The following is a 25378-nucleotide window of genomic DNA, read 5'->3' as shown; positions in this document are numbered from 1 at the left end:
TTTTTACATTGGCTTCAGGACACAGAGGAATCGATCTCTAACTGACTGACAATCTTTCGCCCCACTGGTTAGGTTTCATAATGCTGGAAGGTGCTAAGCAGGCTGCCGGGAGAGAAGACATTAATAATCTTACCCACTGCTGGACACTCCACGTTACAGTACTGATCTACCAGCTACGATGTGCCCATTGGTGCAATAGTGGCATGACCGTTATGAGGCTACTGGCTGCTTCCTGACTGGGTTTGAAGTTTGCTCAACGGGAGGGAATTTTATGCTTATATTGTGGGGAAGTTCTAAGTCATAAGGCAAAACCTGCTATTGTTAATTTTTTAATGGACATAGTTGTGAAATCGCCTTCTAAGTATTTCTGTTTCTACCACAGGCCCAGGCTGTTCACAACCTTGACTGTTGTGAAAAGCTTCTTTGTACAGTGCATAACAGTCAATGGAAAGATTCATGGTTGGGGAAGTACTGGGAATCAGAGACTGAGGGTGCAGTCATAAGGGGACCATCTTATTAGCCTTGCAACCCCAGATAGGGAGCACTGAGGAAGAGGAAGCAGAATTTAAGAGCCCAAGGATGGGGAGGAGTCCCATTAAGGACTGTCATCTGCATACGAACAACATGGCCATTGCACTTAGCACATGCACCAGCTGTGATCTTCTGCACAAGACCCATTCAAGATCAACGACAATCCCTGCATAGGTGAGGGGTGACCTCCAGGAACCACCCCTTACTGAGGGGCTATTGGCTGCTGAAGTAGGGATAATCATTCTTCTTTAGGATGTGTCCACTGGTAGGTTTTACATAACCCAGTAGGTGGACACACACACACACACACACACACACACACACACACGTAACACTAATTGACCTTAGTAGGCCACCCAAAAGGAAGACATGAAGTTAGAATGAGAATGTGTTAAGGGAGATGCAGGTATAGCTAGAGAGTAGAAATGGGGCTACATCTGATCATATTTCATGTATACATGTCTGAAATTCTCAGAGAATGTCTGTGCTCTTGGCACAGGCAGTAGGTGCACTGTAGATAATTCTTCATCGACCGGATAAATGGATCTGAAGTCAGAAGCCTGTTGGCGTGTGTGTTTTTAAAGAGGGTTTAGGGCAAACACATTGACCTTGGGAGATGCAGGATTTTATAGAAAAAAATCTCATAAGACCGTCATGGGATTGAGAACTGGGGTCAGAAAGACAGTGCCTCACCTTAGCATATGCTGGGCATCTTCGAGGGGGTCTAGAGGACTGGGTAGTCCCTTGTCACCATGCTCCTTGAAATTAGTATCCTCGTGCCACCTTGTGGACCAGCACCTGACATTCTCATGAAGGAGGTGGCACATTCAGTGTTGACAGACATTAAACCGGTAGGGCGTAGTAGCAGTCTGGTGTTCAATAATGGGCAGGACGTGCGTAGGTGCACGTGCCAGTTACAAAGGCCGCAGGGAGAGAGCAGAGAAGCAGAGGCTCCTTTGTGCAAAACATTGTTGTTAATTGACTGGTGTCTTTGGAGAAGCATCAGGAGACAGAAGGAGAAACAGTCTTGGGTGAAGAGACTGGGAGCAGAGGTCACTGACCAACCAGTATGAAATCACTTCAGGGTGTCAACAGCTGCCCTGGTGATTCTGCTCCTGGTACAAGGGCTATTGATAGGTCCCCTTAAAGGGCAAACACAAAAGTGAACCCTGTGTGTATGTGTGGGCATGCATGCATGCATGCGTGTGTGCGTGTGTGTGTGTGTGTGTGCGCGCGCGTGCAGGATTGATACTTTTGTAGGCAAGAAACCTTTGAGAAGAACCTTATCTTTGTGATTGAACTTTAGTATATTGAGGGGTGAAGAGGAGGTACTTCAGGGAATGAGCAAGCTGAGCTCCGAGGGAGCTGTGAATGGCGCTGTTGAGGGAGCCAAGCCTAGGATACCTAGGATTGCTGGGAGAAGAGGAAGGAGGAACATCCAAAGCCAGGCTGGGAGCAGCTTTGAGTTGTTATCTTGTCTGTGATGCCTCAGGCAGCCTGCTAGCCTATCCTTATTGCTGGGCCAGGCTTCAGGGTGGCCCCTGCTGGGACAACCAGTGGTGCCATCTTCACCAAGTCTGAGGCTGTCACCTGAAGATGAGAGCAAGCTTCCCTTAATTAAGACTGTCATGGCAGCTCCCTGGCTCATGGTGACTGATGCTGCCCATCCGACTGCCACGTGGCCAGTGTGCCTACATGGTCCGTCATCTCCTAATTAACACATCTTGTCAGGTCCAGCGGCCAGCTTCAGTAAACATGCTCTGAGCAGCTGTCACTGGGACCCTGTGTGGGACCTGCTATCTCATTAGTGCAGAGAAGGGAGGTGGCACCAGCAGCAGGGGACAAAACAGAAATGCCCTCTGTGGGGTATTAGTGGGGTAAAAGGGATGTCAGATGCTGGGGAAGAATTGAGAGTCCGGTGGAGGGTTTGGTTTCAAGCACCAGAAACCTTTCTTTCTCCTTGAAGACGGGGTGGGTGGCAGTGTGGTTGGGAAAATACCCTGGATCCAGAGGCAGCTTTTAATTCTGTCTCTTCCAACCCCAGGAGGTTCAGAGTGCTGCAGTGAAAATGTGGGTTATTTCTACTTGGCCTATCTGGGAACACTGCTGAGTAGGTCTTATGGTCTTATGGGTTCATGCTATTCTGAGGAGCAACCCCCTACCCCAAATGGCATCCCGTAGGGATACAAGGAGAAATCTTGAGCTTGCCTCCACAATGTTGCTTGGGACACACCTTATTCATGCTTTCAAACTTTCCTACCGGTTGTGGTGTCTGTCCCGCATCTGATCAAGTACTGGCTCTCTGGCCTCTCATGGTGGTCCAGCTCCTTCCCTCTGTGAGGCCCAGCCAGCCTCTCTTCAAAAGGAACGTGAAAATATTGCAGAGAAAATGTCATCCTGAAACATCACCGAGCAACCCTACTCTCCTCACCCGGCCCGGCCTGTCAGTGACTGAGGCTTGAGCACCTTAGCCTGTTCCCCCCCTGGATCCTGGGCTCTGTGTGTGTAAACTCTGCATCCATGAGAGAGTGTATAGGCAGCTGGTCAATGTCTGCTGGCCGAGAAGGCATTAGATCACCTTCTCACAACTTGCACAGGAGTGGTGAACTCAGTTTCCCTCAACAGTTTGCTCCTTGCCAGCTCTTCTAGAAGTCTACGGTTTTGATCCTCATCTTTCTTCGAGCAGGGCATTTAGCAGACTCAAAATTGCCATTCTCTCTATCTGCATGCAGGGTGACTTTTGTCTCTCCCCATCTTCCGTATGTGCATCGGATTTGCTGAGTCTGTCCAGTGCAGTCTGCCGCCTGGAACCAGTTCCTGCTCTCTGCCTGCCTTCTCCAACACTCTGTCCCCGTGTAGGATCTGTCCTGGGTGAAGTCTGAGCAACTGAGGATGCTGTGGAAGCATCTGGCAGCAGAAGGGAGGCCGACTTTTCCAGCCCCTCAGCAGCACCAAACCCACACAATTTGTAAATCTTGGATAATGAGCATTTAAAGGGCACATCCTAATGAAGGGATTCGGCACTGACTAGCCAGGAAATGCAGGCTGGAGAACTGCTGTGACACGAAGCTGATAACTCCCCCCCCCCCCCCGCTTCCCCCTTCTTCACCTTCTCCCCTCCACCCCCTCCATGGTGCCTGTCTTACTTCTAGACCAGCAAAAAGCTAGTGTCTTAACTTTTCCTCCATGAACTTGTTCTTGAGGGGTCTTGGAGATTTCCTTCAGCCTAAAGCTGGGAAGGTTTGCTTTGACAACAGATGTGCTCAGGTGGGTAGAGGCAGACCGGGACTCTGCAGGGGGCCAAGCCAAGCAGATGTCCCTCCCTCAGGAAGCCCAGTAGGGGGTCTGAGAGTATTCATGAATGAGTGGCAGCTGCCAGCCTTGGGAGCTTCCTGGGGTGAAGCTGGAGGGTGAGGGCTAGGGACCAGCTGAGGGCCTCCTGGGCCAAATGGGTGTTTCTTGAGCCTCTCGGGGAGCCTTCCTTTTCAAGTGGCGAAATGGAGAGTATGTGTCATAGCAGCTGCAGCCACACTGATTATGAGAGCAACTGTTCCTTGAAAGCCTTGCACTTGCTCCTCCAGGTGCATGCCCACCTTGTCTGTACCGCAGGAGGCTGAGCTGTGAGGACATTTCTACCATAAGTTTCTGGTGGGATCAGTGAGGAGGCTGTGGCGGGGTGTAGGAAGAAGGAAAGTGAGGTGAACTGTGGTTCTCTTGTCTGAGGTACCACGCGGATATGTCCACTGCTGGAGCGCATGCTCCCTGTCAAGGTGGCTTCTCTGAAGGATGCTGGACTTCTTCTTTTGACTGCTTTCTTTTGTCACCCTCCGGACCTGGAGTTTTGCCTATCACCCAGCTTTGAGAACTGAACACTGACTGGACCTCATTCCTGAACTTTCAGAAGGTCCGTGCTGGCCAAAAAAGCTTGTCTTACTTTTCTGATTGGCCATCTTGCCTGAGGTTTGTCTCAGGTGTCCAAATCCATGCAGGACTGGACCTATCAGGACTACCCTTCATAGCAGGCTCCAGGGAAACTCCCTCTTTAGCTGACCCTGGGATCAGCTGCACCATGCTCTTGAACCCTCTCCTTCCGGACAGTCTGTCATTTTCTTCCCATTCCACCTCTACTGGAAGGCCTGGTCAACACTCTCTCCCAAACATACCCTACCCCAAGGGTCAGCATCTGCCTCTGCCTGGTATTCTCTTCATTAAAATCTTAAACAAACCTTTAAAATCTCACACATGGGGACTCTACTTCCTTTCCACTCTTCATTTAGTTGTCACTCATTGGCTCAGCCATTCATTCTATAACTTATGGGGAATTTCAAGGGGCCAGGATTAGCAAGCTTCATCCTGTTTCGTCTTGACAACCTCAGCCAGATGTGTGTCATCATTATTGCTATCTTACACTTGAGGAAATAGAATTCGAAGAGGAAGAGGAGGAGGCTGCTTGCTAAAGGTCCTAGGTCACATTACTGGCTGGAGCCGACATTTTTACGCATGAGCACTTGCAGTCTCCCACACCAGCATCTTGTTATTGGCATCCTGAGACTACATATGCGGAGCCCGAGGCCCCTGAAATGATGTCACCTGCTTTCCCTGCAGACCACAAGTCTCTGACTTTGTCCGGAACAGAAAGAGCCCCGCGCACTTTAGAGAAGCAGAGGAGGTGGGAAGATGCCCATGGAGATTTGGGGCAGGTGACCAATTCGCCCTGACACGATTTACATCTGTAGCAGAGGGGACATGCCACACTGTCACAGCCTTCTCCTGTGCTCACATAATAACAATCCCTTTCCTTTAGCACTTTGTACTTTTCAAAGCCCTTTCAGATCCATTAACTCATTTTATCCCCACCACAATCTAGCAAGGAGGCAGAAACTGTTATCCTTACTTCACAGATGAACAGGCTCAAGATCTGGGTAACTTAATCGAGGTCCTAGGGCTTGGATGAAAACTTGGACCTCTGATTCCTAGTTTACGTACTGAACCTCAGCATCATTTTCTAGGTAGGAATGGGACAACTCCCCTAGATCAGTAGCTCCTGAAGTCCCAGCCACTCGGACTACCTGAAGCCATGGTTCTCAGGCTTGTGAGATGGTTCCGCAGATAAAAATCTCAATATCACAAGCAAAGACTGGAGTTCAGTCTCCCAGAACCCATGTAAAAGCTGGCAGGTGTGGCAGACACCTGTGATCCTAGCACTCAGGAGACAGAGATGACATCCTCAGGGCAAGCAGGCCAGCCAGACTCAAGGGAATCGTCAAACTTTCAGCTTAGGGAAAGGAAAGAGCCTGAGTCCACAAAAAGTGAAAAGATGGAGGAAGACACCTCATGCCAATGTTGGGTCTACACACACACACACACACACACACACACACACACACACACAGCCCCTACCACATGTGCTAAACACATGAGAACATGTGAATACACAAACGCATGAACTTAAATAAATAAATAAATAAATAACTTAGTGGTTCTCATATTTGGCATCAGACTTTTGGACTTTACTGTCAGAGGTATCGACTCAAAACTGCTACCTGAAGCCCATGAGTCCTCTCCCTCGTCTGTCTGTCTATCTCTCTGTCTCTCTCTGTGTCTCTCTCTGTGTGATTCTCCTGTTTATCCCTGTCTCTGTCTCTCTACTTCCTTCATGGGGTCAAACCCATGCCATGCACATGCCAGGCAGCTCTCTACGGGTATGCTCTCTCCGCAGTCTGGAATCTACATTTCTAATGGATTCTGATGCTGCTGGTCCTGGGGCTGTGCACTTTGAAAGGCTCTGAGCTAGAGCAGTGCTTCATGTATGTTCTTACCAGAGCTCATATTATCAGCTACAGTAAGAAACAGAAAGAACTGCCTCATGCGCGCCTCTCCCAGCGGTAAAGAATTAGTCTGTGTCTTGCCTCCCTGACGGATGCCTGTGCGGCTTACAAAATGGGAAGAAAACCCCAGGCTTTTTGGTTCACATGCAAAAGGAAAATGTCCACACATGTGATTATTAATTCATTGTTCAATTAAGTTATGATCTCTAAAATTATCACAATATTTGGCTCGGAGGGAAGCAGCATTGAATAGCTTGTTCCACGTAATGTGTGAATAATGTAACTTTATTACTTTTCTAGCTCGCAAGTAATTGTGACTGACACATTGGAAATAACACAGGTCACCTTCCCTCCATCCCCTCTTCTCAACTCCAAGCATTTCCTTTCTTGTCTCTTTCCTTGCTCATCCCTTTTAGTTAATAACCTCCTTTCCGTGGCAGTTTCTGTTCAAACCTGCCCCAAAAGTATCTCTAAGGAAGAGGCAATGGGGTGAGGGACTAAGGATGAAGCTGCTAGGAGCTCTCCTAAAGCCCACCTGAACTCATGCTCACGCTTCTGTTTCTGGCATGTCTTTTGCATGTGCACTTCCAGCTGACTTGAGAGGTAGTTGCTGTGACAGTGTGTGACAAGGTCCATACATTCTGATGAAGGTGGGTGTTTCTGTTTTCTTATTTTCTACCCCTTTTTGTCCTGAACTCAGCCCACACCCTCCACTGTCCAACTCTATAAGAAGCCCTCCCCTCCCTTGAGCCTTGGGCACCTACACTGCAGAGAGCAGCCATCAGCACCAGGGACAGCTCCTACACTTGTCTTCCCCTGGAGGCTCCTCAGCTGCACAAGGACAGTGTGGGGACCATGCTGGTAAGGCCCCATCCGCCCCACCCATACCTATCTCCAGCCAGTTGAAGTCTAACTCTTTTACATCACTTCTTGGCTGTTCAAATCCAGCTTAAACATTATCATGTTTTGCTCTACATCGTCTACCGGTGTAGATTTTCACACCAGCAAACACGTTTAGTTATGCACAACCTGGGTGCTGACAGCTCACCCACTGTGCAGACATGAAGAAGACAGGGAGGGTATAGCAGACTGAAATGCTGTTTCCTATGGCTTAGTCATGTTCCTGCCGCAATGTTCCTATTCAGACGCCATTTCCTGCCTCTAGTCACTTCAGAAACTGCACTCCGTAGGATTCAGAAGTGCTCTCTGGGGGATTTCCCCATCCTGTTCTGAGTTCTGGTGTGGTGACCTGGTTTAATTCCCTTCCAAGCCCCAGTGGGAAGCGAAAATGATGTGGTTTTTTTTTCAGGTACAGCTCCTCAGGCAGACTGAGGGTATGTCTTCTTTGCTGCCCTGTCCACACACACTAGAAGCTATGAAAGAGTGGACCTGGCTCCCACTTCAGAGGGTAAGGTATCAAAAGCAGCCAGTAGAGCACCTATGTTATGATGTGCTTCATGAGGAATATTCCATGCAGTCTTCATCACAGCCAGATGCAAATATAGCATTGTTCTCCATCTTACATCACTGACCAGTGGTAGAGCAAGACATGGTGACTTCCTAACCTGCACCATCACCAGGGCACAGATGACCATCTCCCTGGGGAAATGTCTACCCTCCCTGCTAATGCTTGGGACACCTCTAGACACCATTAAGTAGAAGCAGATGTTGGGCTTGGGAGGTGGAGCCACTTGGGGAGGGGCAGGACAATTCTCCATAGTATTCAGGGGAAAGACCACTCTGGTTGGAGAGGATTGGGAGGATTCCAAAAGGAAGGAGACTTGCGTTTAGTTCCTGGGGTTTAAGGTTTACTTTTTCCTCTGGCAAAGGACAAAGGGAATCTGGCTTCTCTGGCTGGCAATACACAGGGCATACCTGGCAAGTAATGTGCTGGGGTGGAGCACTGTGCTCGCTCTTCTTACACTTGTCTTCCACCAGCCTGGACCATCTACTCTGTGTTTAGAAGTAACAGTAGCTCATTACAGATGATTGTGAGCCACCATGTGGCTGCTGGGAATTGAACTCAGGGCCTCTGGAAGAGCAGCCAGTGCTTAGGGGAGGATAGGAGGGGAGCAGAGAAAAATGCGCAGAGCAATAAAAAACAATAAAAAATAATTGATTTTAAAAAGAAGTAGCATTATCTCCTACTGGTGTGGGAGAATTGTCTGTATTCTGTCAATCATGTTTTAAATAAATGCTGATTGGTCAGGCAGGAAGTATAGGTGGGTCAACCAGACAAGAAGTAGAGTGCGTGGCGATGAGAACAGGAAAATTCTGGGAAGAAGGAAGCTCTTCCAGTTTTCCTGCCCAGAACATCGAAGAAGCAGGATGTGATTTGCCCGGCTGAGAAAGGTACCGAACCATGTGGCTAACATAGATAAGAATAATGGGTTAATATAAGCTACAAGAGCTAATAAGAAGCCTGAGCCAATGGGCCAATCAGTTTATAATTAATGCAGACTCTCTGTGTGATTCTTTGGGGCTTGCCGGCTGTGGGAACTGGACAGGACAGAAACCCCAACAAGCAGCCCAGCCCTCATGGTACACCCTACTATCCAAAATCATGTCCTGGGCTACAGGTTCCAGGTCTGGGTTTTCTTGGTGGCCTTGCTGGTATTCTTCCCACCCTACTGTGCCTTACTCCCTCTCTGGTCTCCTAGAGGGACAACTGCACAGGCAAAGCAAGAAGAGAGGGTGTCTCTAAAAAGCCCTTCATGAACTGGTGTTTGGAGTCACTCCACTCAGTGAGGGACACAGTCCAGATTGTGGCTTTGTTCACCCTTAAACTTCTAGACCAGGACTCGTTCTGATCTGAGCATGGGAGCTAAGAGCACTTTTTGAAGACTAACCTTTGTTTCTCTGCTCTGTAGGTGGGACTCAACCTTGAACTTGGGTCCAGATCCAGCCTGCAGTGAGGCTGGGCTGGATAACTCACTTCAAGGCAGGCACAGGAAGGCATGTCTGCCTTGTGCAGGGGAGGCACTCCTGGGGGATTCTGGTGCTTTTGTCAAAGGAAGGGTCACAGAGGAAACTGCTGTCACAAATATAAGTGAGTGATACACGGGGGATGTAGAGTTTGGGATTATACTGTGGCTTTAGGGGAGCAGAAGAAAGTCAATGTTTGGAGGACTGGGCTTTTTGGTTGCCTCAAGACTCCCAGCAAAGAAGAATGAGACTATAAGGCTAGATCATTAAGGGCCAGTGGACTAGAGGAGGGGATTGGCTGCATAGGTAAGGCTGGAGAAAATGACTCCTCTAAGACACAAATGTCTTCAATTTAAAGTCTGTTCCCCAAATCCAGTCCCCACCAGAGTGACGGATGAGAGGAAGCAACCCAACTCTGTCATTTGCTATTTTTAGGACTTTGGGGGAAATCACATAAAGCTGCATCTCCGCTTCCTTGTTTGTAAAATGGGAGTGGTACACATTCTTCTTAGAACTGGGGTAATGGATGCTGAGGGTAGACGCAAGGCAAGGCATGCATCAGGCACACAGTACGCATGGGTTATTATTACTGCTATTTTTATTTTTGAGCCAATTATCTTTCTTTGCTATGGAGGAAGGACCCCTTTCAAAGACTCTGAAGGATGAAATGAGGAGACAGGCTGGCAGCAACCACAGATGCCCAGGAACTGAGCGTCTTTCTCTTACTCCTTCCTGAAGCGTATTCTCTTGAGGGCTCTTGATGTTCTTAACTCTAGTGGGAAATGGATAGGATGTCATCAGCTATATGAGAGCTATGCCTTCAAGGCAGGCTGATGCTGCCTCCTGGATCCGCAGCATTCTGACTCACGGTTTCTTTCTGTCTTCCTGACTTCCTATACTGTCACTCACTTTTCTGTACCCCCGACCAGGTTAGACCCCCTCATCATCCACGGAACCCTTGCTTTCCTGCTGTTGTGGTTCTGGTCTGAGGGGCTACAGTGAGTCCTTTGGACTTCCTCAGAGCTGGAGGAGGTACTGGATGTGAGGCTGGGTGCTCTGATGTTGAGTTTGAATCCTGGATCCACCACTTCATGTGTACTCTCAAGAGGATCACTTGGTGTCAGGGAACATTTAGCACAGTGGTATAATGAGGGTAACGGTCACATCGGGTCATCACTGAGAGGTAAACAGAGATAGCACTCTGAAGTACCTAGGAAGATAGATGCTTGCTATGGCCAAAGTTCCTAAAGCCCTTCTTCCTCTGGGCTTGAAGCCTTCATAGAGAAAGGGTAGAGGAAGGGTAGCACATTGCCTTTCCTCCAACACAGCATGTTGCCTCTCCTTCAACAGCATAACTCGCCTCTATCATCACCCTCGCTCTGCAACCTCGAGCCCCTCATTATGCTCCAGAAAACCCACGGTGAAGGAGGTTTTCAGCCAGGAATACCTCTGAGGGTGAAGGACAGAGTTTCCCATAAGTGGTATGTTAAGACCTGCTTTTCAAGCTGAAGGCCATTCCCAGCGGTGTCTGTTCACCTAGCACATATCGTCATGGTTCTTCCTCTGCACCAGGTCCCAACCTCTGTGCTCCCTTCCTTTCCTCAACTATCTTCAGCCCAAGCTTCCACCCTTGTCTGTTCACAGCTCTAACAGATGCACTTAGCTAGCTCACTCCTTGCAAATGCCACCCATAGGAATTTCCATTCAAAGGGAAAAGAATCATGTCTAAATTTCCATGAAAAATATAATTAGTGTTGTCTAGGCTGATGGAATCATATTTGGAGGGTGAGGGAGTTATTTTTCTCTCTTGGGGTGGATGTCTCTGCAGACTGGTCACTTAAAAAAAGTGAGGTACATGCCTTTAATATCAGCACTTGAGGGGCAGAAGCAGACAGGTCTCTGAGTTTCAGGACAGAATGGTCTATATAGCAAGTTTAAGGCCAGCCAGGAATACGTAATTACACAGTAAGACTCTGTCTCAAAATACACAAAAAGGTTAAAATGCAAAAGAGGTTTGTCTGTAGCAAAATTTTATTAATAAATAACTCCCATCTATTTATCTAACCATCTGTTCATCTGTCCATCCTTTCACCCAATTACAAGTCCATCCATCTTTCCATCAAGTACACATTTATGTAATATCTTCAATGTGCCAAACCCAGGGGTGGCAATGGGAAGACAGACAAGTAAACCAATGATCACGGCACAGTGTGGGCTATGCTAGGAACACAGATGCAGCACAGACAATGGCATCTGCATCAGAGGGAGAAAAGGATGGCTTTTTAGATGAGACACTTGAATTAAAGTCTGAGGAACAGAGTAAATTTAGCCTTGTAGTTGTCTTTAATTGTTACATGCATAGCACCGGAGTCAATATAATAAAGCATCTTTTAAAAAATCATGTGAACATAGTTGTGGTTATATGCATGTGAGTGCAGCTGCCATGGAAGCCAGAAGAAGGTAGTGGGTCCTCTGGAACTGGAGTTAGGGTGGTGGGAGCTGAACTTGGGCACCAGTAAGAGCAGTACCCACTCTTCACTGCCGGGATACTCTCCAGCCCAAACTTGGTCATCTTACATTGCTTTTGCTTTCTTAGGTTTTCATGGAGTTAGAAAGTTCTGGGAGTGGGGACCTCAGAACAAGAAGACAACTTGTTTTTGCTTTGGGGTTGTTTAGTTCTAATTTTTCAGTTTCTAAGAACACAGAACATAAGTTCCTCTTTTTCTAGTTACTAATATTTTTTTTTAAAAAAAAACTGGCACACAATTATACAGGACGGGTTTCATTATGGCATGTTTGGACATGTATATGATGTATTTTAAATCATATTATCCCCATTACCTCTATTCTCTCCCTTCCTCTCCAAATGATCTCCTTCCTTCTCCTGCCATTCTCTTTGTTGTTTTCATTCTTTTCTTTCCAAGGCTGGAGAGATGGCCCAGCAGTTAAGAGCAATGACTGTTCTACCAAGAAACCTGGATTCAATTCCACATGGTAGCTAACAACTGTCTGTAACTACAAGATTTGACACTCTCACACAGACATACATTCAGGCAAAACACCAATTTATATAAAATAAAAACAAATACATTATTTAAAAAAATTGGTGACCCATTACATTTTATTAGTATTTCTTATAAAATGTATTTATTTTTTATGGTCTTGTGTGTGTATGTGTGTGTGTGTGTATGTGTGCGTATGTGTGCACATGCCATGGTGTGCATGTGGAGGCTGGAGACAGGTGTCTGGAGTCAGTTCTCTCCTTCTTTCACTTTTACAGGGGTTCTGCAGATTAAACTCAGGTCTTCAGGCCTGTGGAGCTGTCTTCCTGGCCCTTATTAGTGTTTGTTACAGGATTCTGGAGAAGGGATTATTTAAAAGATCATGGTTTCCTTACTACACATTTCCTCTTGACAAGAGTTTCCTGAAACATGTCAGAGATTGGAATAGAAGCATCTCGTTCATTTCTAAGGAGCAGAAAGCTTCGGGGTACTCTCTTTCATCCCCTCTTGTGGTTGGGGAAACTCTCGTCTGCCCTCTGGCTACGGAGAGTCATTGTCTTCCTTAGGCCACCCAGAACTCTAGCTGGCTCATTCTCCCTTCTGCTCTTGGTGACTAGAATGTTTGGAGTCTACACTGGGTCAGCCTGATCTTACAGAAGCTGCCCACAACATGGCAGCTCCATGAATATGAAGTCACATCAACAGAAAAGCTGGACATTCCGTTGCTGGGACAGCCATTTTGCCTTCGATGGATAGCGGGGATTGCTACATCAGTCTCTTGTTTCATGGGCAGTCTCCCCTGCTTTTCATTTACCCAGCATGTTCTCTTCACTGCTCATATGATGAACAATGGTCACCACGGATCAGCTTTGGTGAGAAGGACCCCCCCAGTTTGAAGGTATGATATTAATTTAGTCTGGGAACCCTAGTGAAAAGGTTTCGGCTTGTATGTAGAACATTATGTGCAGTAACTTCAAGAGCCAGGTGATGCCTGTAGCATCACTCAGTTTCCTTACATCCCCAGTGGCAGAGGGCCACAGTGTTGGGATTTTGAATACCTCTCATCTCCTTTGCCAGATGATGCAAGATCTTTTTTTTTTTTTTTTTTTGCCACTGTAGCCCCGGGACTTGAGACTAAACTGTTTAATGACTCTGCTGCATGAATTAAAATGCACAAATAATGTGAGCGGAATCACCGTTTGTCTTGCTGGAGTCTCAGCCCTCGGCTGTGTTGACAGAGCCTGCCTCCCCTTTTTTTGTGGTGGCCAGCCCCCAATAATCTCCAAGACCAGGCATGCGAAACACATGAGTGCTAATGGATCCGGGGACTTAAGCTCTGGAGGGCCACCTGTCACGTAAGATTTGCCTTCAAAGGCCACTTGCTCTGACCTTTCGATAACATTTAAAAAAAAAAGAAACCCAGGTATTGACCGAATCAGCCCTATCTTCAGCGGAGGTCTAGACGGCTATTTGTACTTCGATTTGAATTTCTTGGTTCTTTTCTTTTTGTACTTCTGAGTAAGCACAAAGGAAAGAAAGTTCCTTTGCTTGACCAAATCTCATTTAAAAATTGTTTGTATTTTTTAAATGGAACCCAATCCCTTAAGCCTTTAAAAGTAACCTCTGCTGAGCTCAATAAACCATTTCCAATGTGGCAGCTTCTAATCCAGGAGAGCTCAGAAGACAGATGCTAAACAACCACCAATTGCATCCCAGGACAGTTGCGGGAAAGTCTCAGGGCTCTCCAAGCTGGAGATGTGATCGCTAATCCCGACTCTATTTCGCGTCTGCTCTGCTAGCTGGCCCAACCGTGCAATTAGCATGCTCCCTGGTGTTGATTTTCTTCAAATATATTGGGCCCATCAATCACCCACTTTCCAACTCATCTGTCTGGATCAGTCAATTACAAAGTTATTTTTGAGCCACTAGGATTCTTGTGGAATAGACACAAGAAGGAGCTAAACTCATTTCAGGTTTGACCTCTGCGGCTGGGATCTGAGGAGTTTGGTTTGCTTACACTTCATGGCCATCCAATCCGATCTGGCCTGGAGAATAGAAAGGCCGCTTGCTTAATTGGGAACACTTTAATACAGATATCCATTAACTTATGCTAAATTACAGTAAAACATCTATGGAGGAACTTGATGTGACATCTGCATGAATACTAAATAACTTCATTACGATCAGCACTGTGACAATGAATATGAAATGAACGCGCCCAGAGAAGGCAATTCATCTCCCACCTTCCCAAGCCATTACTCTTTTATTTCCCCCAGCACTGACCAAAAAAATCCTCCCAAACAAGCCCATGATTTTTTTTCTGTATTTGTCACTTCCTGTAAGCCACTGAGAGGTCCTTGTAAGTTTCTTGGGCTACCCTAAGGAGTGGCCATGAACAAAGAGTAGTGGGAATCCGGGTGCCTTATTTTGGTTTGGGGAAGAAGAGTGTCAAGAGTGATTGAACATTACACACACACACACACACACACAGAGAGAGAGAGAGAGAGAGAGAGAGAGAGAGAGAGAGAGAGAGAGAGAATTGAAGAGTCCCTTAGTGGAAGCAGCAAACAGACTGTCAGTTCAGATTAGCAACATCAAACCTTCCTGTCTACTCCCTGTGCACAGGTTGCTACAGATCTGACAGAAGAATTTGGTCTCTGAACGAGTCTTCTTTTTTCCTCCTGGGTTTCCTGTTCCTGGAAAGGATGGCTAGGAGGGTCCCACGGTCAAATGGATACTCTGTGTGATGTTTAGTCTGAATGTTATGGTGACTTGGGCCCAAAGATGCATCTCCTTCTGTGATTGGCCACTGCTTCCCCCAGGTTCTCACTAAGGCTCTGGGTTAGCCATGGGTCCTCCCAATTGAAGGTTACACTTGACTCTGGTAAGGAGGACTGGGGACACAGGTGAAGAAATGCTCCTGGTTTTTCCTCCCCTGGTCATGCTTCCAGGTAACTGATCTCCTCCTGTGTCCTTGGTCTTCACACTAGAGAGCTCCACCCCACTCTTTGGATCTTCTGTAAGTTCAATAGATTTGTTCTGATGTCTCCAAAGTCTACATCCACTCTGGGGCACCCCTGCACTCCAGAATTGCCCCCCCAATCTTCCCCATCTTTGTAAATGGAGTTTTAAAGCTCTCTGTTCCTTAGGCCACCGACCCTAGAGTACTCTTAGACTTGTCTCATTCTGTCACACCCACATAGCGTCTGTCACCATAGCCTTGGGGTCTTAGAATATAGTCCTTAGCCAGGTACCTCTGAGCAGTTTCCCTAATGTCACCTTGGCCCAACCATCATCAGAGACTCCCCAGGGGTTGCTATGGCCTCCTCTTAGCTCTGAGTTAGCACAGTCTTCATCTTAGGCCTTGTTTCACAAGAGCCACTTGGTGTTCGCAAGGCAATCTGTGACCTCACTGAATCGGGATCAGGATGTCACATGGACTTTCAGAGATTCCTGAGCCACAGATCTGAAGCGAAGGCCACCTTTGGTTCTAGTACCAGTCAGAGAGGAGAATGCCGTTCTTTCCGTTTGGACCACAGGCAAGGAAGGTTGCAGGTGGCAGGGTCAGCCTTACTAAGACATTTGCCAGCTGCATTCAACGTGGGACTCTTGGCTTCCTCTGGGGCATCTTATGGGCCTGCATGAGGTCCCACTGACCCTTGCAGCTAGCTCCATTTCCCTCTTGGGCACCAGAAGCTTAGTTCCTATAGCCAGATTCCCACTGTATTTAATGAGCACAATGCCTTTACATATTAATGTGTAGGGTATCTGAGAATTCAGAGTGAATCCAGTCTCACACAGGACCAGGTTCTACCTGCCAATCCCGACCACAGTCCTCTTGCTTGGCTGTGAGCCTCCCGGCCTTTGCAGAAGGAAGGCTCCAGGGGACTTGTGAAAAGACTCTCTCCATCTCACACTAGTAGGACACGCACTGAGAAGCTTCCCTCTGAAGAGAGCAGAGATGGGCAGGTGTCCTGGGGTGTTCTGGTAGGAGCCTGGTTCTCTGCAGAACTGTTCATAGAGAGAGCCCCCAGGTCTCCCCAAGTCCCATGGAGGGCATGTCTCTATAACCAAAAGGATGGCAGGGGCCCTAACAATCTTGTTAACACATCGAGTAATGGATTTTTGACAGATGCCTTCCTGCCTTCTAGTTCCTTCTTTGCACTCCTTCCTTGCTGGTCTCACTGGGATTGGTGATTAGTTCTCACTGTTTCCTCTCCGGAGAACAGCGAGAGGCTCTGTATGTGCCATGGCTTGTTGTAAATGCCTGGCTGTGCCTGCACCAGGCGCTGCATTCCTGTGGGGAACACAACGGGGGTGAAATTGCCTGTCTGTGAAAGCGTAACCTAGATTCACGAGAAATGCAAACTCTGCCCTCCGCTGACTTCCCTAAACAAACTCTCAGGCTATGAGCAGGTTCATTTTCCTTGGTGACCACCGACTTCAACAGAGCAAGCTAAGAGCAGCCCGGGAGCAAGACAGGAGCCTCAGAGGGGCTGGCAATGTCCCTTGGGAAAGGGAGAGGATGGGGACAGAGTGGAGCCACAGGGAGTCATCACAGAAGAAGGGTGACACAGGAGCAATAGGCTTCTGCAGGCAAGGGTCAGTGAAGTCATGTCACTACGCCCCCTGTAGGTGTAAGGTTTTGCATGTGAAAATCTCTAAGTTGCATGCCCAATTGAACAGACTGTACATTTTAAGCACATGTGTATGTGCATGTTCATGCCTTCAGGTGCACTTGTGAGTGTGGGTACACATTTTTGTGTGTGTGTGTGTGTGTGTGTGTGTGTAGGTCGGAAGTCAGTCTCAAGCACCATTCCTCAGGAGTCATCCAGCTTGTCTTTTGAGGCAGGGTTTCTCCTTGGAACCTGGGGTTCCTCTGTTAGGCGAGGCCGGCTGGCTAGTGAGCCCCAGGGATGCACCTGTCTCTGCATCCCTGCCTCCCTGTTATGGGACTGTAAGCATGTGCCATCATGCCTGACTTTTAACGCAGGTTCTGGGAGTTGAACTCAGGTCCTTGTGCTGGTGTAGCACGCACTTGCTGATCTCAGCCCCGAGTGAACGCTTGTCAAGCATCTCCTGTGTGTGAGGTTTGAGGCAAAGAATTCAAAGGTAAACAAAACAGAATTTCAAAGTCAGCGAATCTGTGATCTAGAATGGCAGGAAGGTAGTTGGCTCGCCTCCATTTCTTGTCCTTCTGCTCTCTCTGGTCACCCTCTCCCTCCACGCTTTCCCTCCCTCCTTTCCTCTCCTCCCCTTTTTTCCACCCACTGCTAAGCACATTTGCTGTAAGGGGGGTGCAGCTATGGACGACATTGGAGCAGCACAGGGAACTGGGTTTGAAAACTGACTCTGCCACTCACCGGCACTGCACACAAGGCTTTAATTCCCCCAGTTCTGCAATAAGAGTGGTAAGATTTTCTACTTCTCAGGGTTAACTCGGGGATTAGAAAGATAATGTATAGCAAAGCTCTGTGGACACAGTAAATGCTTAATGAACAGTGGTGAAAGAATGAACTGGAAAGCTAGGAAAATGTAAGAGACAGCATAGGAAAGCTCGTCATCGGATGGAGGTCAGGCGGAAGCCCACAGGGGGGATGTATTAGAGAACACTTTGAGGAGTAGGGAGGATTAGGGTGTAGAGATGAAGGCCATTTGAACAGAAACAGCTTGAGGGCCGAAATGGGAAAGGGAAAGTCATGCTTCTGGAGAGGTCTGTGGAGGGACCAGAGTGGGAGAGATAGTCTGGGCCCTGATTGCACTGCCAGGGACAAGGGCTCGATGCTGAGGAAAAGCGAATCATTAGAGGCTTCAGGCTGAGGTTTAGGGAGGTCAAGGTGGCAATTAGGCTGGTGAGATTGTAGTGGAGAAGATCTGAGGATGGAGGAGGAGCACGGAGATGCTGATCATCACAGGGAGACCAAGTGAGGCTCCTAACAAAGCTGAAAGCAGAAGAAAGGAGGGCACCGCGAACAACTGACATGCACCAGCGACCCGGAATGCAGACAGCAAGCTTCAGTGCTGAGCATGCCGGGAAAGAACTGAGGCACCTGCGGTGTCTACCATTGTTCTTAAAACACAGAGAAAATGCAGCAGCTCTTAGAGGAAAATAATCTGTGCTGTGAGCGACACCTTAGAGACCTTGTAGGACATCCATATGCAGATGCAGTAAGTTGCCACTAAGCCTACGGTCTAGGACCAAGTCTAAAGCTTGGAGCAAGGATATGGGGACATCTTCATAGGGTTAGGGGTGCAAAGGGGACAAAGATCCAGTTGAAAAAGGGCTCAGGGCTAAAAGAACTCTTGATCTATGGAACCAGCATGCTAACAAGAGATGGATTCAGTAGGTAGAAGGTGCTGATTAGGCCCCTGGAAAATCAAATGGAATGACCAAAAAGGTGAGAAATTCCAAAGTGCTGGCATACATGGTCCTGAAGTTCAGACAGAGCCACTGAAGCCTGGGGGGGGGGGGCATGGGCAACTGGAGAAAGGTGAGAAAATGGAAGGCCAAAGGAGAACTAGAAAGCAGGCCAAGAGGGGATGGACAAGTGAGGACACAGCAAGCGTGTGTCAATTGGATGTTTAGTAGTTGTGAGTTGAGTGACAGCTGGAGCTGAAGAGGTCAGACTCTTGGGTGGGTGTGGGGTCTGAAGTCACCACTCATGCAGCGGGTGGCAGGCTCGGTTGGGCCAGGGAAGCTGAGAACTCATGCTCAAAACCTTAAGAAGAGCATGATGACCTGGAAAATCTGCAGACGAGATGAGAGGAATGAAGACATGCTATGATGGGTGGAATTCCAGAGGGATGAACTTGCCTGAGTTGAAGTCAATGTGGAGAAAGCTCTAGATAGGATCCACTGATTCATTTCCTACTTGGCACCTCAAAGAGTTAGCATTGCCGGGACAAGGCGTATTCAACAAATAATGATCGATAGGTTTCAAAGCCTATTGAGGTGTATGGCACCTTTGATCTCAACAAGCAGCAAGCATCCCAGGTCCCATGATGCACTACGGCAGGCATCCTTATCCATGGAACCTGTGTTTATCGCTTGTCTCAGTGCTGCAACGAAATTCTGGCCAAGAGCGATTTCAAGCAGGAAGGGCTTAATTTTGCTCGTTAGTTTTATAGTCTATTGTGGCAGGGAAGTTATGGCAGCAGGAGCCTGAAGCAGCCAGCAACTGAGTCTACAGTCAAGAAGCATAGAAGGAGAGAGAGAGACAGAGAAAAAGAGAGAGAGAGAGAGAGAGAGAGAGAGAGAGAGAGAGAGAGAGAGAGAGAGAGCTCACTTTCTCCTTTATATTCAGTCTGGGACTCCGCCCGTGGAATGGGCTGCAGTGCCTACGATAGAGTGGGTCCCCCCACCTCACTTAACCTAATCTTGGTAATCTCTCATGGCTTTATCTGGAGGTTTGTTTCCATGGTGATCCCAGAGCCCATACATGACAATGAAGATTAATTATGACAGTGCCAATATTGAATGCATAGATCTCTTGTGGCATTGACTACATGATACAGGTGGCTGGCACACTGGACTTGCTCTACCTAAGGCGGACAGCAGCAGCTTGTTTCTGCAGCTCCTTCACCCTGTAGGGTGTCACACTTCAGGCAAAATGGTCATCAGTCAGACAGCAAGTGCTGGAACTGGGTTCCAGGGTTGGGCCAGAGCCTCCCTCATTTGGCCAGACATCTCCACGGTACAAATAGAAACTCTAGATTTCTAAAGAAAACACTGTAGGAAGCTCTCAGAGCCATTGTTAATTAAAAACCCTCCCAGTTCTCCAGAGGGCATTGTCTCCCTGCATTCTCTCCCTTGCCCTGAATGGCAGATAAGGTGGTGTCTGGACCGCTACTTGGTTGGACCACATTTAATTAAATGCCTATCCTGGCTGCTTCCACACATACCCTGTTTTATTTCTTCTCCTTCCTTCCATGCTAAAGAGGGCTGTGGCTAATACTAATGCATATGCTGTTAAACCTTTTTAATTAACTTCAACTTCTTCCAGAGATTTATGTTTAAACAGTAAATTTTTTGTTGATACTCAAATACATAGGCGGCACTCAGAGTGATGTATGAGCACTCTTGTCCTCAAAATGATTCTTCCTGAGTTACCACCAGAGACATTTTCATGAGCCTCTTTTATTAAAATAATAATACTCAGCAAGGCAATAATGCTTTACAACCAGCAGCTAATTAACCCGCCCCACCCCCCACAGGTCAGCATTAGCATCTGCAGGTTAGAGATACAATCGCCCAGCGGGGCCCCCTCCTACCTTCCAGTCAGCAAGTGAACCTGGCTGGGCTTGTGTTCAGCATCTATGAGTAATGATTTTCATTTAAAGCACATCTTCGTTCCTGGACGGTGGCTCCATCTATTATTACCGTTATTTATTTTGCTCTCGTTTAGTGCCTCCCCTGGACTCGGCATCGGGCTGTCTGATCTGCAGGTGACCTCTCGCATCAGGTCCCCACCAGCCCTTGGAAAATCCCATGCTTTTGAAACTCTTGTCTAATTGCAAAATCCATTCATTTTCCTCCGACTCTCAATTTGTGCTCCAAGTATTTTTAATCAGAGTTACCACTGCCGATTGCCACTGCAGCACCGCGAGCCTTGGCCAGCACAGCCAGCACGCCTCCCCAAGCTTCTGCCCCTGTCTTCATGTGGTGCTTGTGCTTTCCTGGGGAGCCCATGCAGCTATCCACTGTGCCGTATCACCGGTGAGCCAATTATTTCAATTTTGGCATCAGATTCAGAAGAGAGTTTAATGATCCTCAATGGTATAAACTGAATTTTTATTCCTACAGCAATTTAGTAATGATGATGGCACTTAAGTACTTAGGATATATTTCTCATCTTCCCACTCTGATAAACAGGGGGCCAGACAATCGGTTCAGCCACTTCTCTGGACCGCCACATTGATTAGAAGGCCAGACTTACTTACTCCTGTTCCTCTGCCAGGGGCTGGGGAGAAAGAATCCCCCAGACCCCGTGTTTCTCTGCTGAGGATTCAGGTGGATGTCAGAACAAGGTCCCAGGACTTGCACACACATTTAATTAACCCATTTGTTCACTTCTTCAACAAATATTTAATGAGTTTTTTTTTTACTAGGTAAGAAAATTCAGCCCCAGGAGAGAGCCGAGATGTACCAGGCCTATTCTTTTTTCCCTAATCAAATTTAGCTCCAATCCCCCCCAACTGGGTTCCAAGTGATTTGAGTACTTCATTTACACGTATGTTTGCCCCAGCCATTCAGGAAACATTCAGCAGGCACCTTCGAGGTATGGGCTGCTCCTCAGAGAGCTCCACAGTTTACAAAGAAGATCCCATTGACTAGGCCTCTGTCTGGAATCTGGGGATCTAGTCCTTTGTCTCTCTCCGCGGCTTTTGATCTGGGATAATCACAGTGACCCTGAGCCTGGTGTGTGGCCAGAACCTTCTTATTGGTCTCTATGTATGAGAGAGACTGTGTCAACCTGACTGACTTTTAGGCTGTGATTTAGGGTCACCTAAGCAAGAAGATCTGCTGTTAATGTGGACAGCATTGTCGTGTGGGCTTCTGGGAGTTAAAGGAGAAAAAAAACGGGGAAGTCAAATTGAGCACCAGGAAGCTGAGTCCACTTCCTGACTGTGGGAGCAATGTGAGCTCATGTGATGGACTGGAGCCCCTCTGACTGCGAGCCGAATCAAGCCCTCTCTTCTGTAAATTGCTGTTGACAGGTATCTTGCCACAATAATGAGAAAAATAACTAATCCACCCTGTTTCCGCCCTTGTCTCCCATTCTGTTCCCAACACAGCAGAGCCATTTCTTCTTTCTCACTTAGAGGCAAGACCTGGTTTTGCCTCTCCATCTTGGTCTCTGTTCCTCCCTCTGGTCACCCTGTCTGAATCACTCTGGCTTCTTTGCTGTTCCTCAAACTCAGCAGGCAAGTTCTTCCCTCAGGGCCTTAGCTGATCCGTGGTTCTCTCTGTTTGGGATTCTCTCCTCAGTTACACACATCTTCAGGACGTGGCGTGGCCCCACTGTCAGCTTTTCTGGGCTGGCCGGTCTGCTTAAGACGCTCACCTAGTCCTGCACTGGGTTGCCATATTCCTTGTACTGCTTTGTCCCTGGGATGTCCTCCATGTGACATGTTATTTCCTTTATTTATGGTATGTCTCCCACCACTAGAATGTAAATTCCACAAAGGCCCAGGCAACTCTCTGCTTTATTTACTGATATACTAAGGCCTAGCACACAGATATTTAAAAAAATATTTGTGGAATATCTATACATGCGTATAATGAATACATGTAATAAATAGTATTATCCTGGCTTTCACAGAATTTGCAAGGAAGCTGAAGCTTTATCTAAAAATAAACAGGAGCTATCCTTCAAGAAAGCCAGAAATGGTAGTTCAAAAGGTAGAAAATTCTTTTTTTTTTCTCTTTTTATCTTGAATGAGCCAGACAAAAGCAGGGCCCTTGAGTCATGGGTGTGTTAGGTCAGGAAAGAGCTGCCATACCCGTGGAAGGGTGGCAGAGGTTTCTTGTTACTGCAGTCTATGACTGGACTTAGATTCTTGGGATTCTGTGACTGGGGGTGCCTTGTGTGGCATCTCATGGAAGCCTGGTGGCCACAGAGCTGTCAGTCCTTTCCACCCTGCCTGCTTCTCGTTAACTAGCACCAGTACAGCATCAGCCCCATGTCCTGCACAGCATCCTGCAGAGGACCTGTGGCTGGAATCTGCAGATGTTGGTGGCGAGCACTGGGGGAAGGAAAGTCCTGTCGTTTCTCCTGGCTGATCTTGACAGGAGATGTCGGGTTAGAGTTAGTTATCTGGGAGCCTAACTGGGTCCTGAGGATAAATCTCTTATTTTGGTAGCATTTTGAAATACGTGGCAGAAATTCACGCGTAATTACTTTTGAATTATCTAGAGGATTCATCAGGTTTGATTATAGATGCATAATGAACTCACCAAATTCGAGGGTATTAGGGAAATATTAATTCCATATGAAACCTCACAGTTCATTCATGTGCCATTTGTTTTCGTTCCTTTTTTATAATAAGCTAATTAGTTTAAATTATTTGTACTTGTACAAGGTCTTGGAACACATATAAGGAATGATCATACTACAGAACTCAATAAATGAGACGCTTTGGAGACAGCATTAATTGTGATAAAGGGTTCATAAAGCAGTAGATGTTCAATTTTCCCATTTGCGGTGGTAATAATAGGTCTAATCATGACACCTCCATAAAGTCGTGGGAAGTCCCTAATTAACAATTCTGAATTCAGATATTTAAAAGAAGGTGGGAGAAGCCATTGTGCCAACGGGAAGATGAGGCAAAAAGGGGAGCTCGACCTTGTGCTAAGCCAAGGAGAAAAGATGAACCATGCAGGGCTTCTTAGTTCCGTGCTAGAAGGGAGGTACACACTCATGCCTTACCTGTTCAGAGGACTCTGTGAGAAAAATCAGAAATTCTGAAGGTCATGGGCAAGCCAGGATTTCTGTCCTTCCAAACAGTAGGCAGGCTTTGGTTGGCCCCCAGCACCTGGTGGCCCCGTTGTTATTTATGTGACCCCGGCTCGCTCTGGACTGTGAACCCACCTGTAGTCACTGCGTGTGGCAATGAGGAAGAAGCAAGGCAGTGGAGGCCTCTGGTAAGCTAGGAGTCTATGGGAACAGTGGAAAGAGGGGCCCCACCTTGGGCACATTCCTAGTGTTGGGAAGGGTTAAGATATAATTCCATGGTAAAGAGAGTGCCTGGTATGTGTGAGGCTCTGGGCTCAGTTCTTGGCACCACAAAACTGAGAACACACCAGTGCCAAGTGAGTGCTAGGTACTTCATCCATGTGCTATTTCACCTGTAAGAGGTCTCTGGGTAGACACTAGTGTTGTTTCCAAAGGTCAAGGGAGAAAGAGCAGGAGTGCATGTCACCTGGTAGTGAGCTAGGCCTCGCTGTGTCTGATTCTGAAGGTAGCACTGGAGCCCTACTTTGTATGGCTTCTAGTATGTTCTGCTTTCCCTGAACAACAGGACTGCTATTATAATCCCATCCTTTTCTGCTGCCATTATTGACCCAGGGACTAAATGCGCAGCTCTGACTGCCTGAAGCTCACTATGTAGGCCAGGCTGGCCTTGAACTCATAATCCGAGTGCTTTAATTTCTAGAGCGCTGGAATTTTAGATTGCGCCCCTAGACCTGCCACTTCTTTGAAATCTTAGTCTTGGAGTGCCTCTTTTTAGAAAATCGATCACGATTCTCAAACAGTGTCTTTTCCATTTTCTTCCCTGGGGACCTCCACGGAAAAAAGTCAAGGACCAGCTACCTCACTGGTCCCCTATTACTATTAGGAAAAGCCACACAAGGGTTAATGCAAAAAGAAGTTCTGCTTTGGATGAGACACCAGTTTAATTTATATTTGATTAAAAAAGTCATTCATTCATGCATTCAGCAGCCGGTATTTGTTAAATGTCTCCTCCACTCTTAATTGGGTTTTGTTGAGGTGGTGGGGGGGGAGGAGAGGAAAGAGAGCAGGTATAATAAAGCGTATGCCAGACACCTTGTTTATAATTTTCCTGTGAAGAATATATGTACACAGCTGAAAAGTTAAGTAAACAAGGGAGTGATTGAATAACCAGGCCACTGAGAGATGCAGACAGCAAGCTTTCTTCAGCAAAATGGAGCAGACAGCACTGGGGCCTGCTGTGGGCCATTAAGGTTTTCTCAGGGGAGCAGAATGTGACTATCCAGTGAAGGATGCACAGGGACAGGATGGCAGAGTGACCCCCAGTGGGAGTCTGTCAGAAAACCAAGCCCTGTCTTTCCGGGGTCTATAATTAGGGGTTTGACCTTGGGAAGAAATCATTGTCTCATATCTTCATGTCAGGATGGGGGTAAGGATACCTCACAGGGTCCCCCCAGGAGAGAAGTACACATGAAATGACTCTGAACGATGCAAACAACAATCCAAATGCCACACCCAGTGGGAGAGAGCCCGATGCCACAGGTGCCACTTTTTAATAAAGACCAATCTCTAAGTTCATCCTTGGGAGAAGAAGGTCTTTTCAAAAGTCACATGAACACTGAGCCTCAACTCTATGGAT

General features: G+C 47.3%; 1 protein-coding gene across 7 annotated transcripts in view; it reads right to left on the bottom strand.

Annotated features, from left to right (window-relative positions):
* Positions 1–25378, bottom strand: part of Kirrel3 (kirre like nephrin family adhesion molecule 3) — a 562524-nt gene that overhangs the window by 187855 nt on the left and 349291 nt on the right. Inside the window, exon 1 of one of the 7 annotated variants that reach the window (XM_026779206.1) lies at positions 20558–20576. The exons of the other annotated variants lie outside the window; for them this stretch is intronic. The gene's annotated coding sequence lies outside the window, so the exon portion shown is untranslated. Of the gene's footprint in view, positions 1–20557; positions 20577–25378 lie in introns of those variants that run through there. 7 annotated transcript variants of the gene reach the window in all.

Source organism: Microtus ochrogaster, chromosome 5 (genome assembly GCF_000317375.1).
Source record: "Microtus ochrogaster isolate Prairie Vole_2 chromosome 5, MicOch1.0, whole genome shotgun sequence".
Classification (NCBI taxonomy): Eukaryota; Metazoa; Chordata; class Mammalia; order Rodentia; family Cricetidae; genus Microtus; species Microtus ochrogaster.
This window is presented reverse-complemented; position numbering and strand designations above follow the sequence as displayed.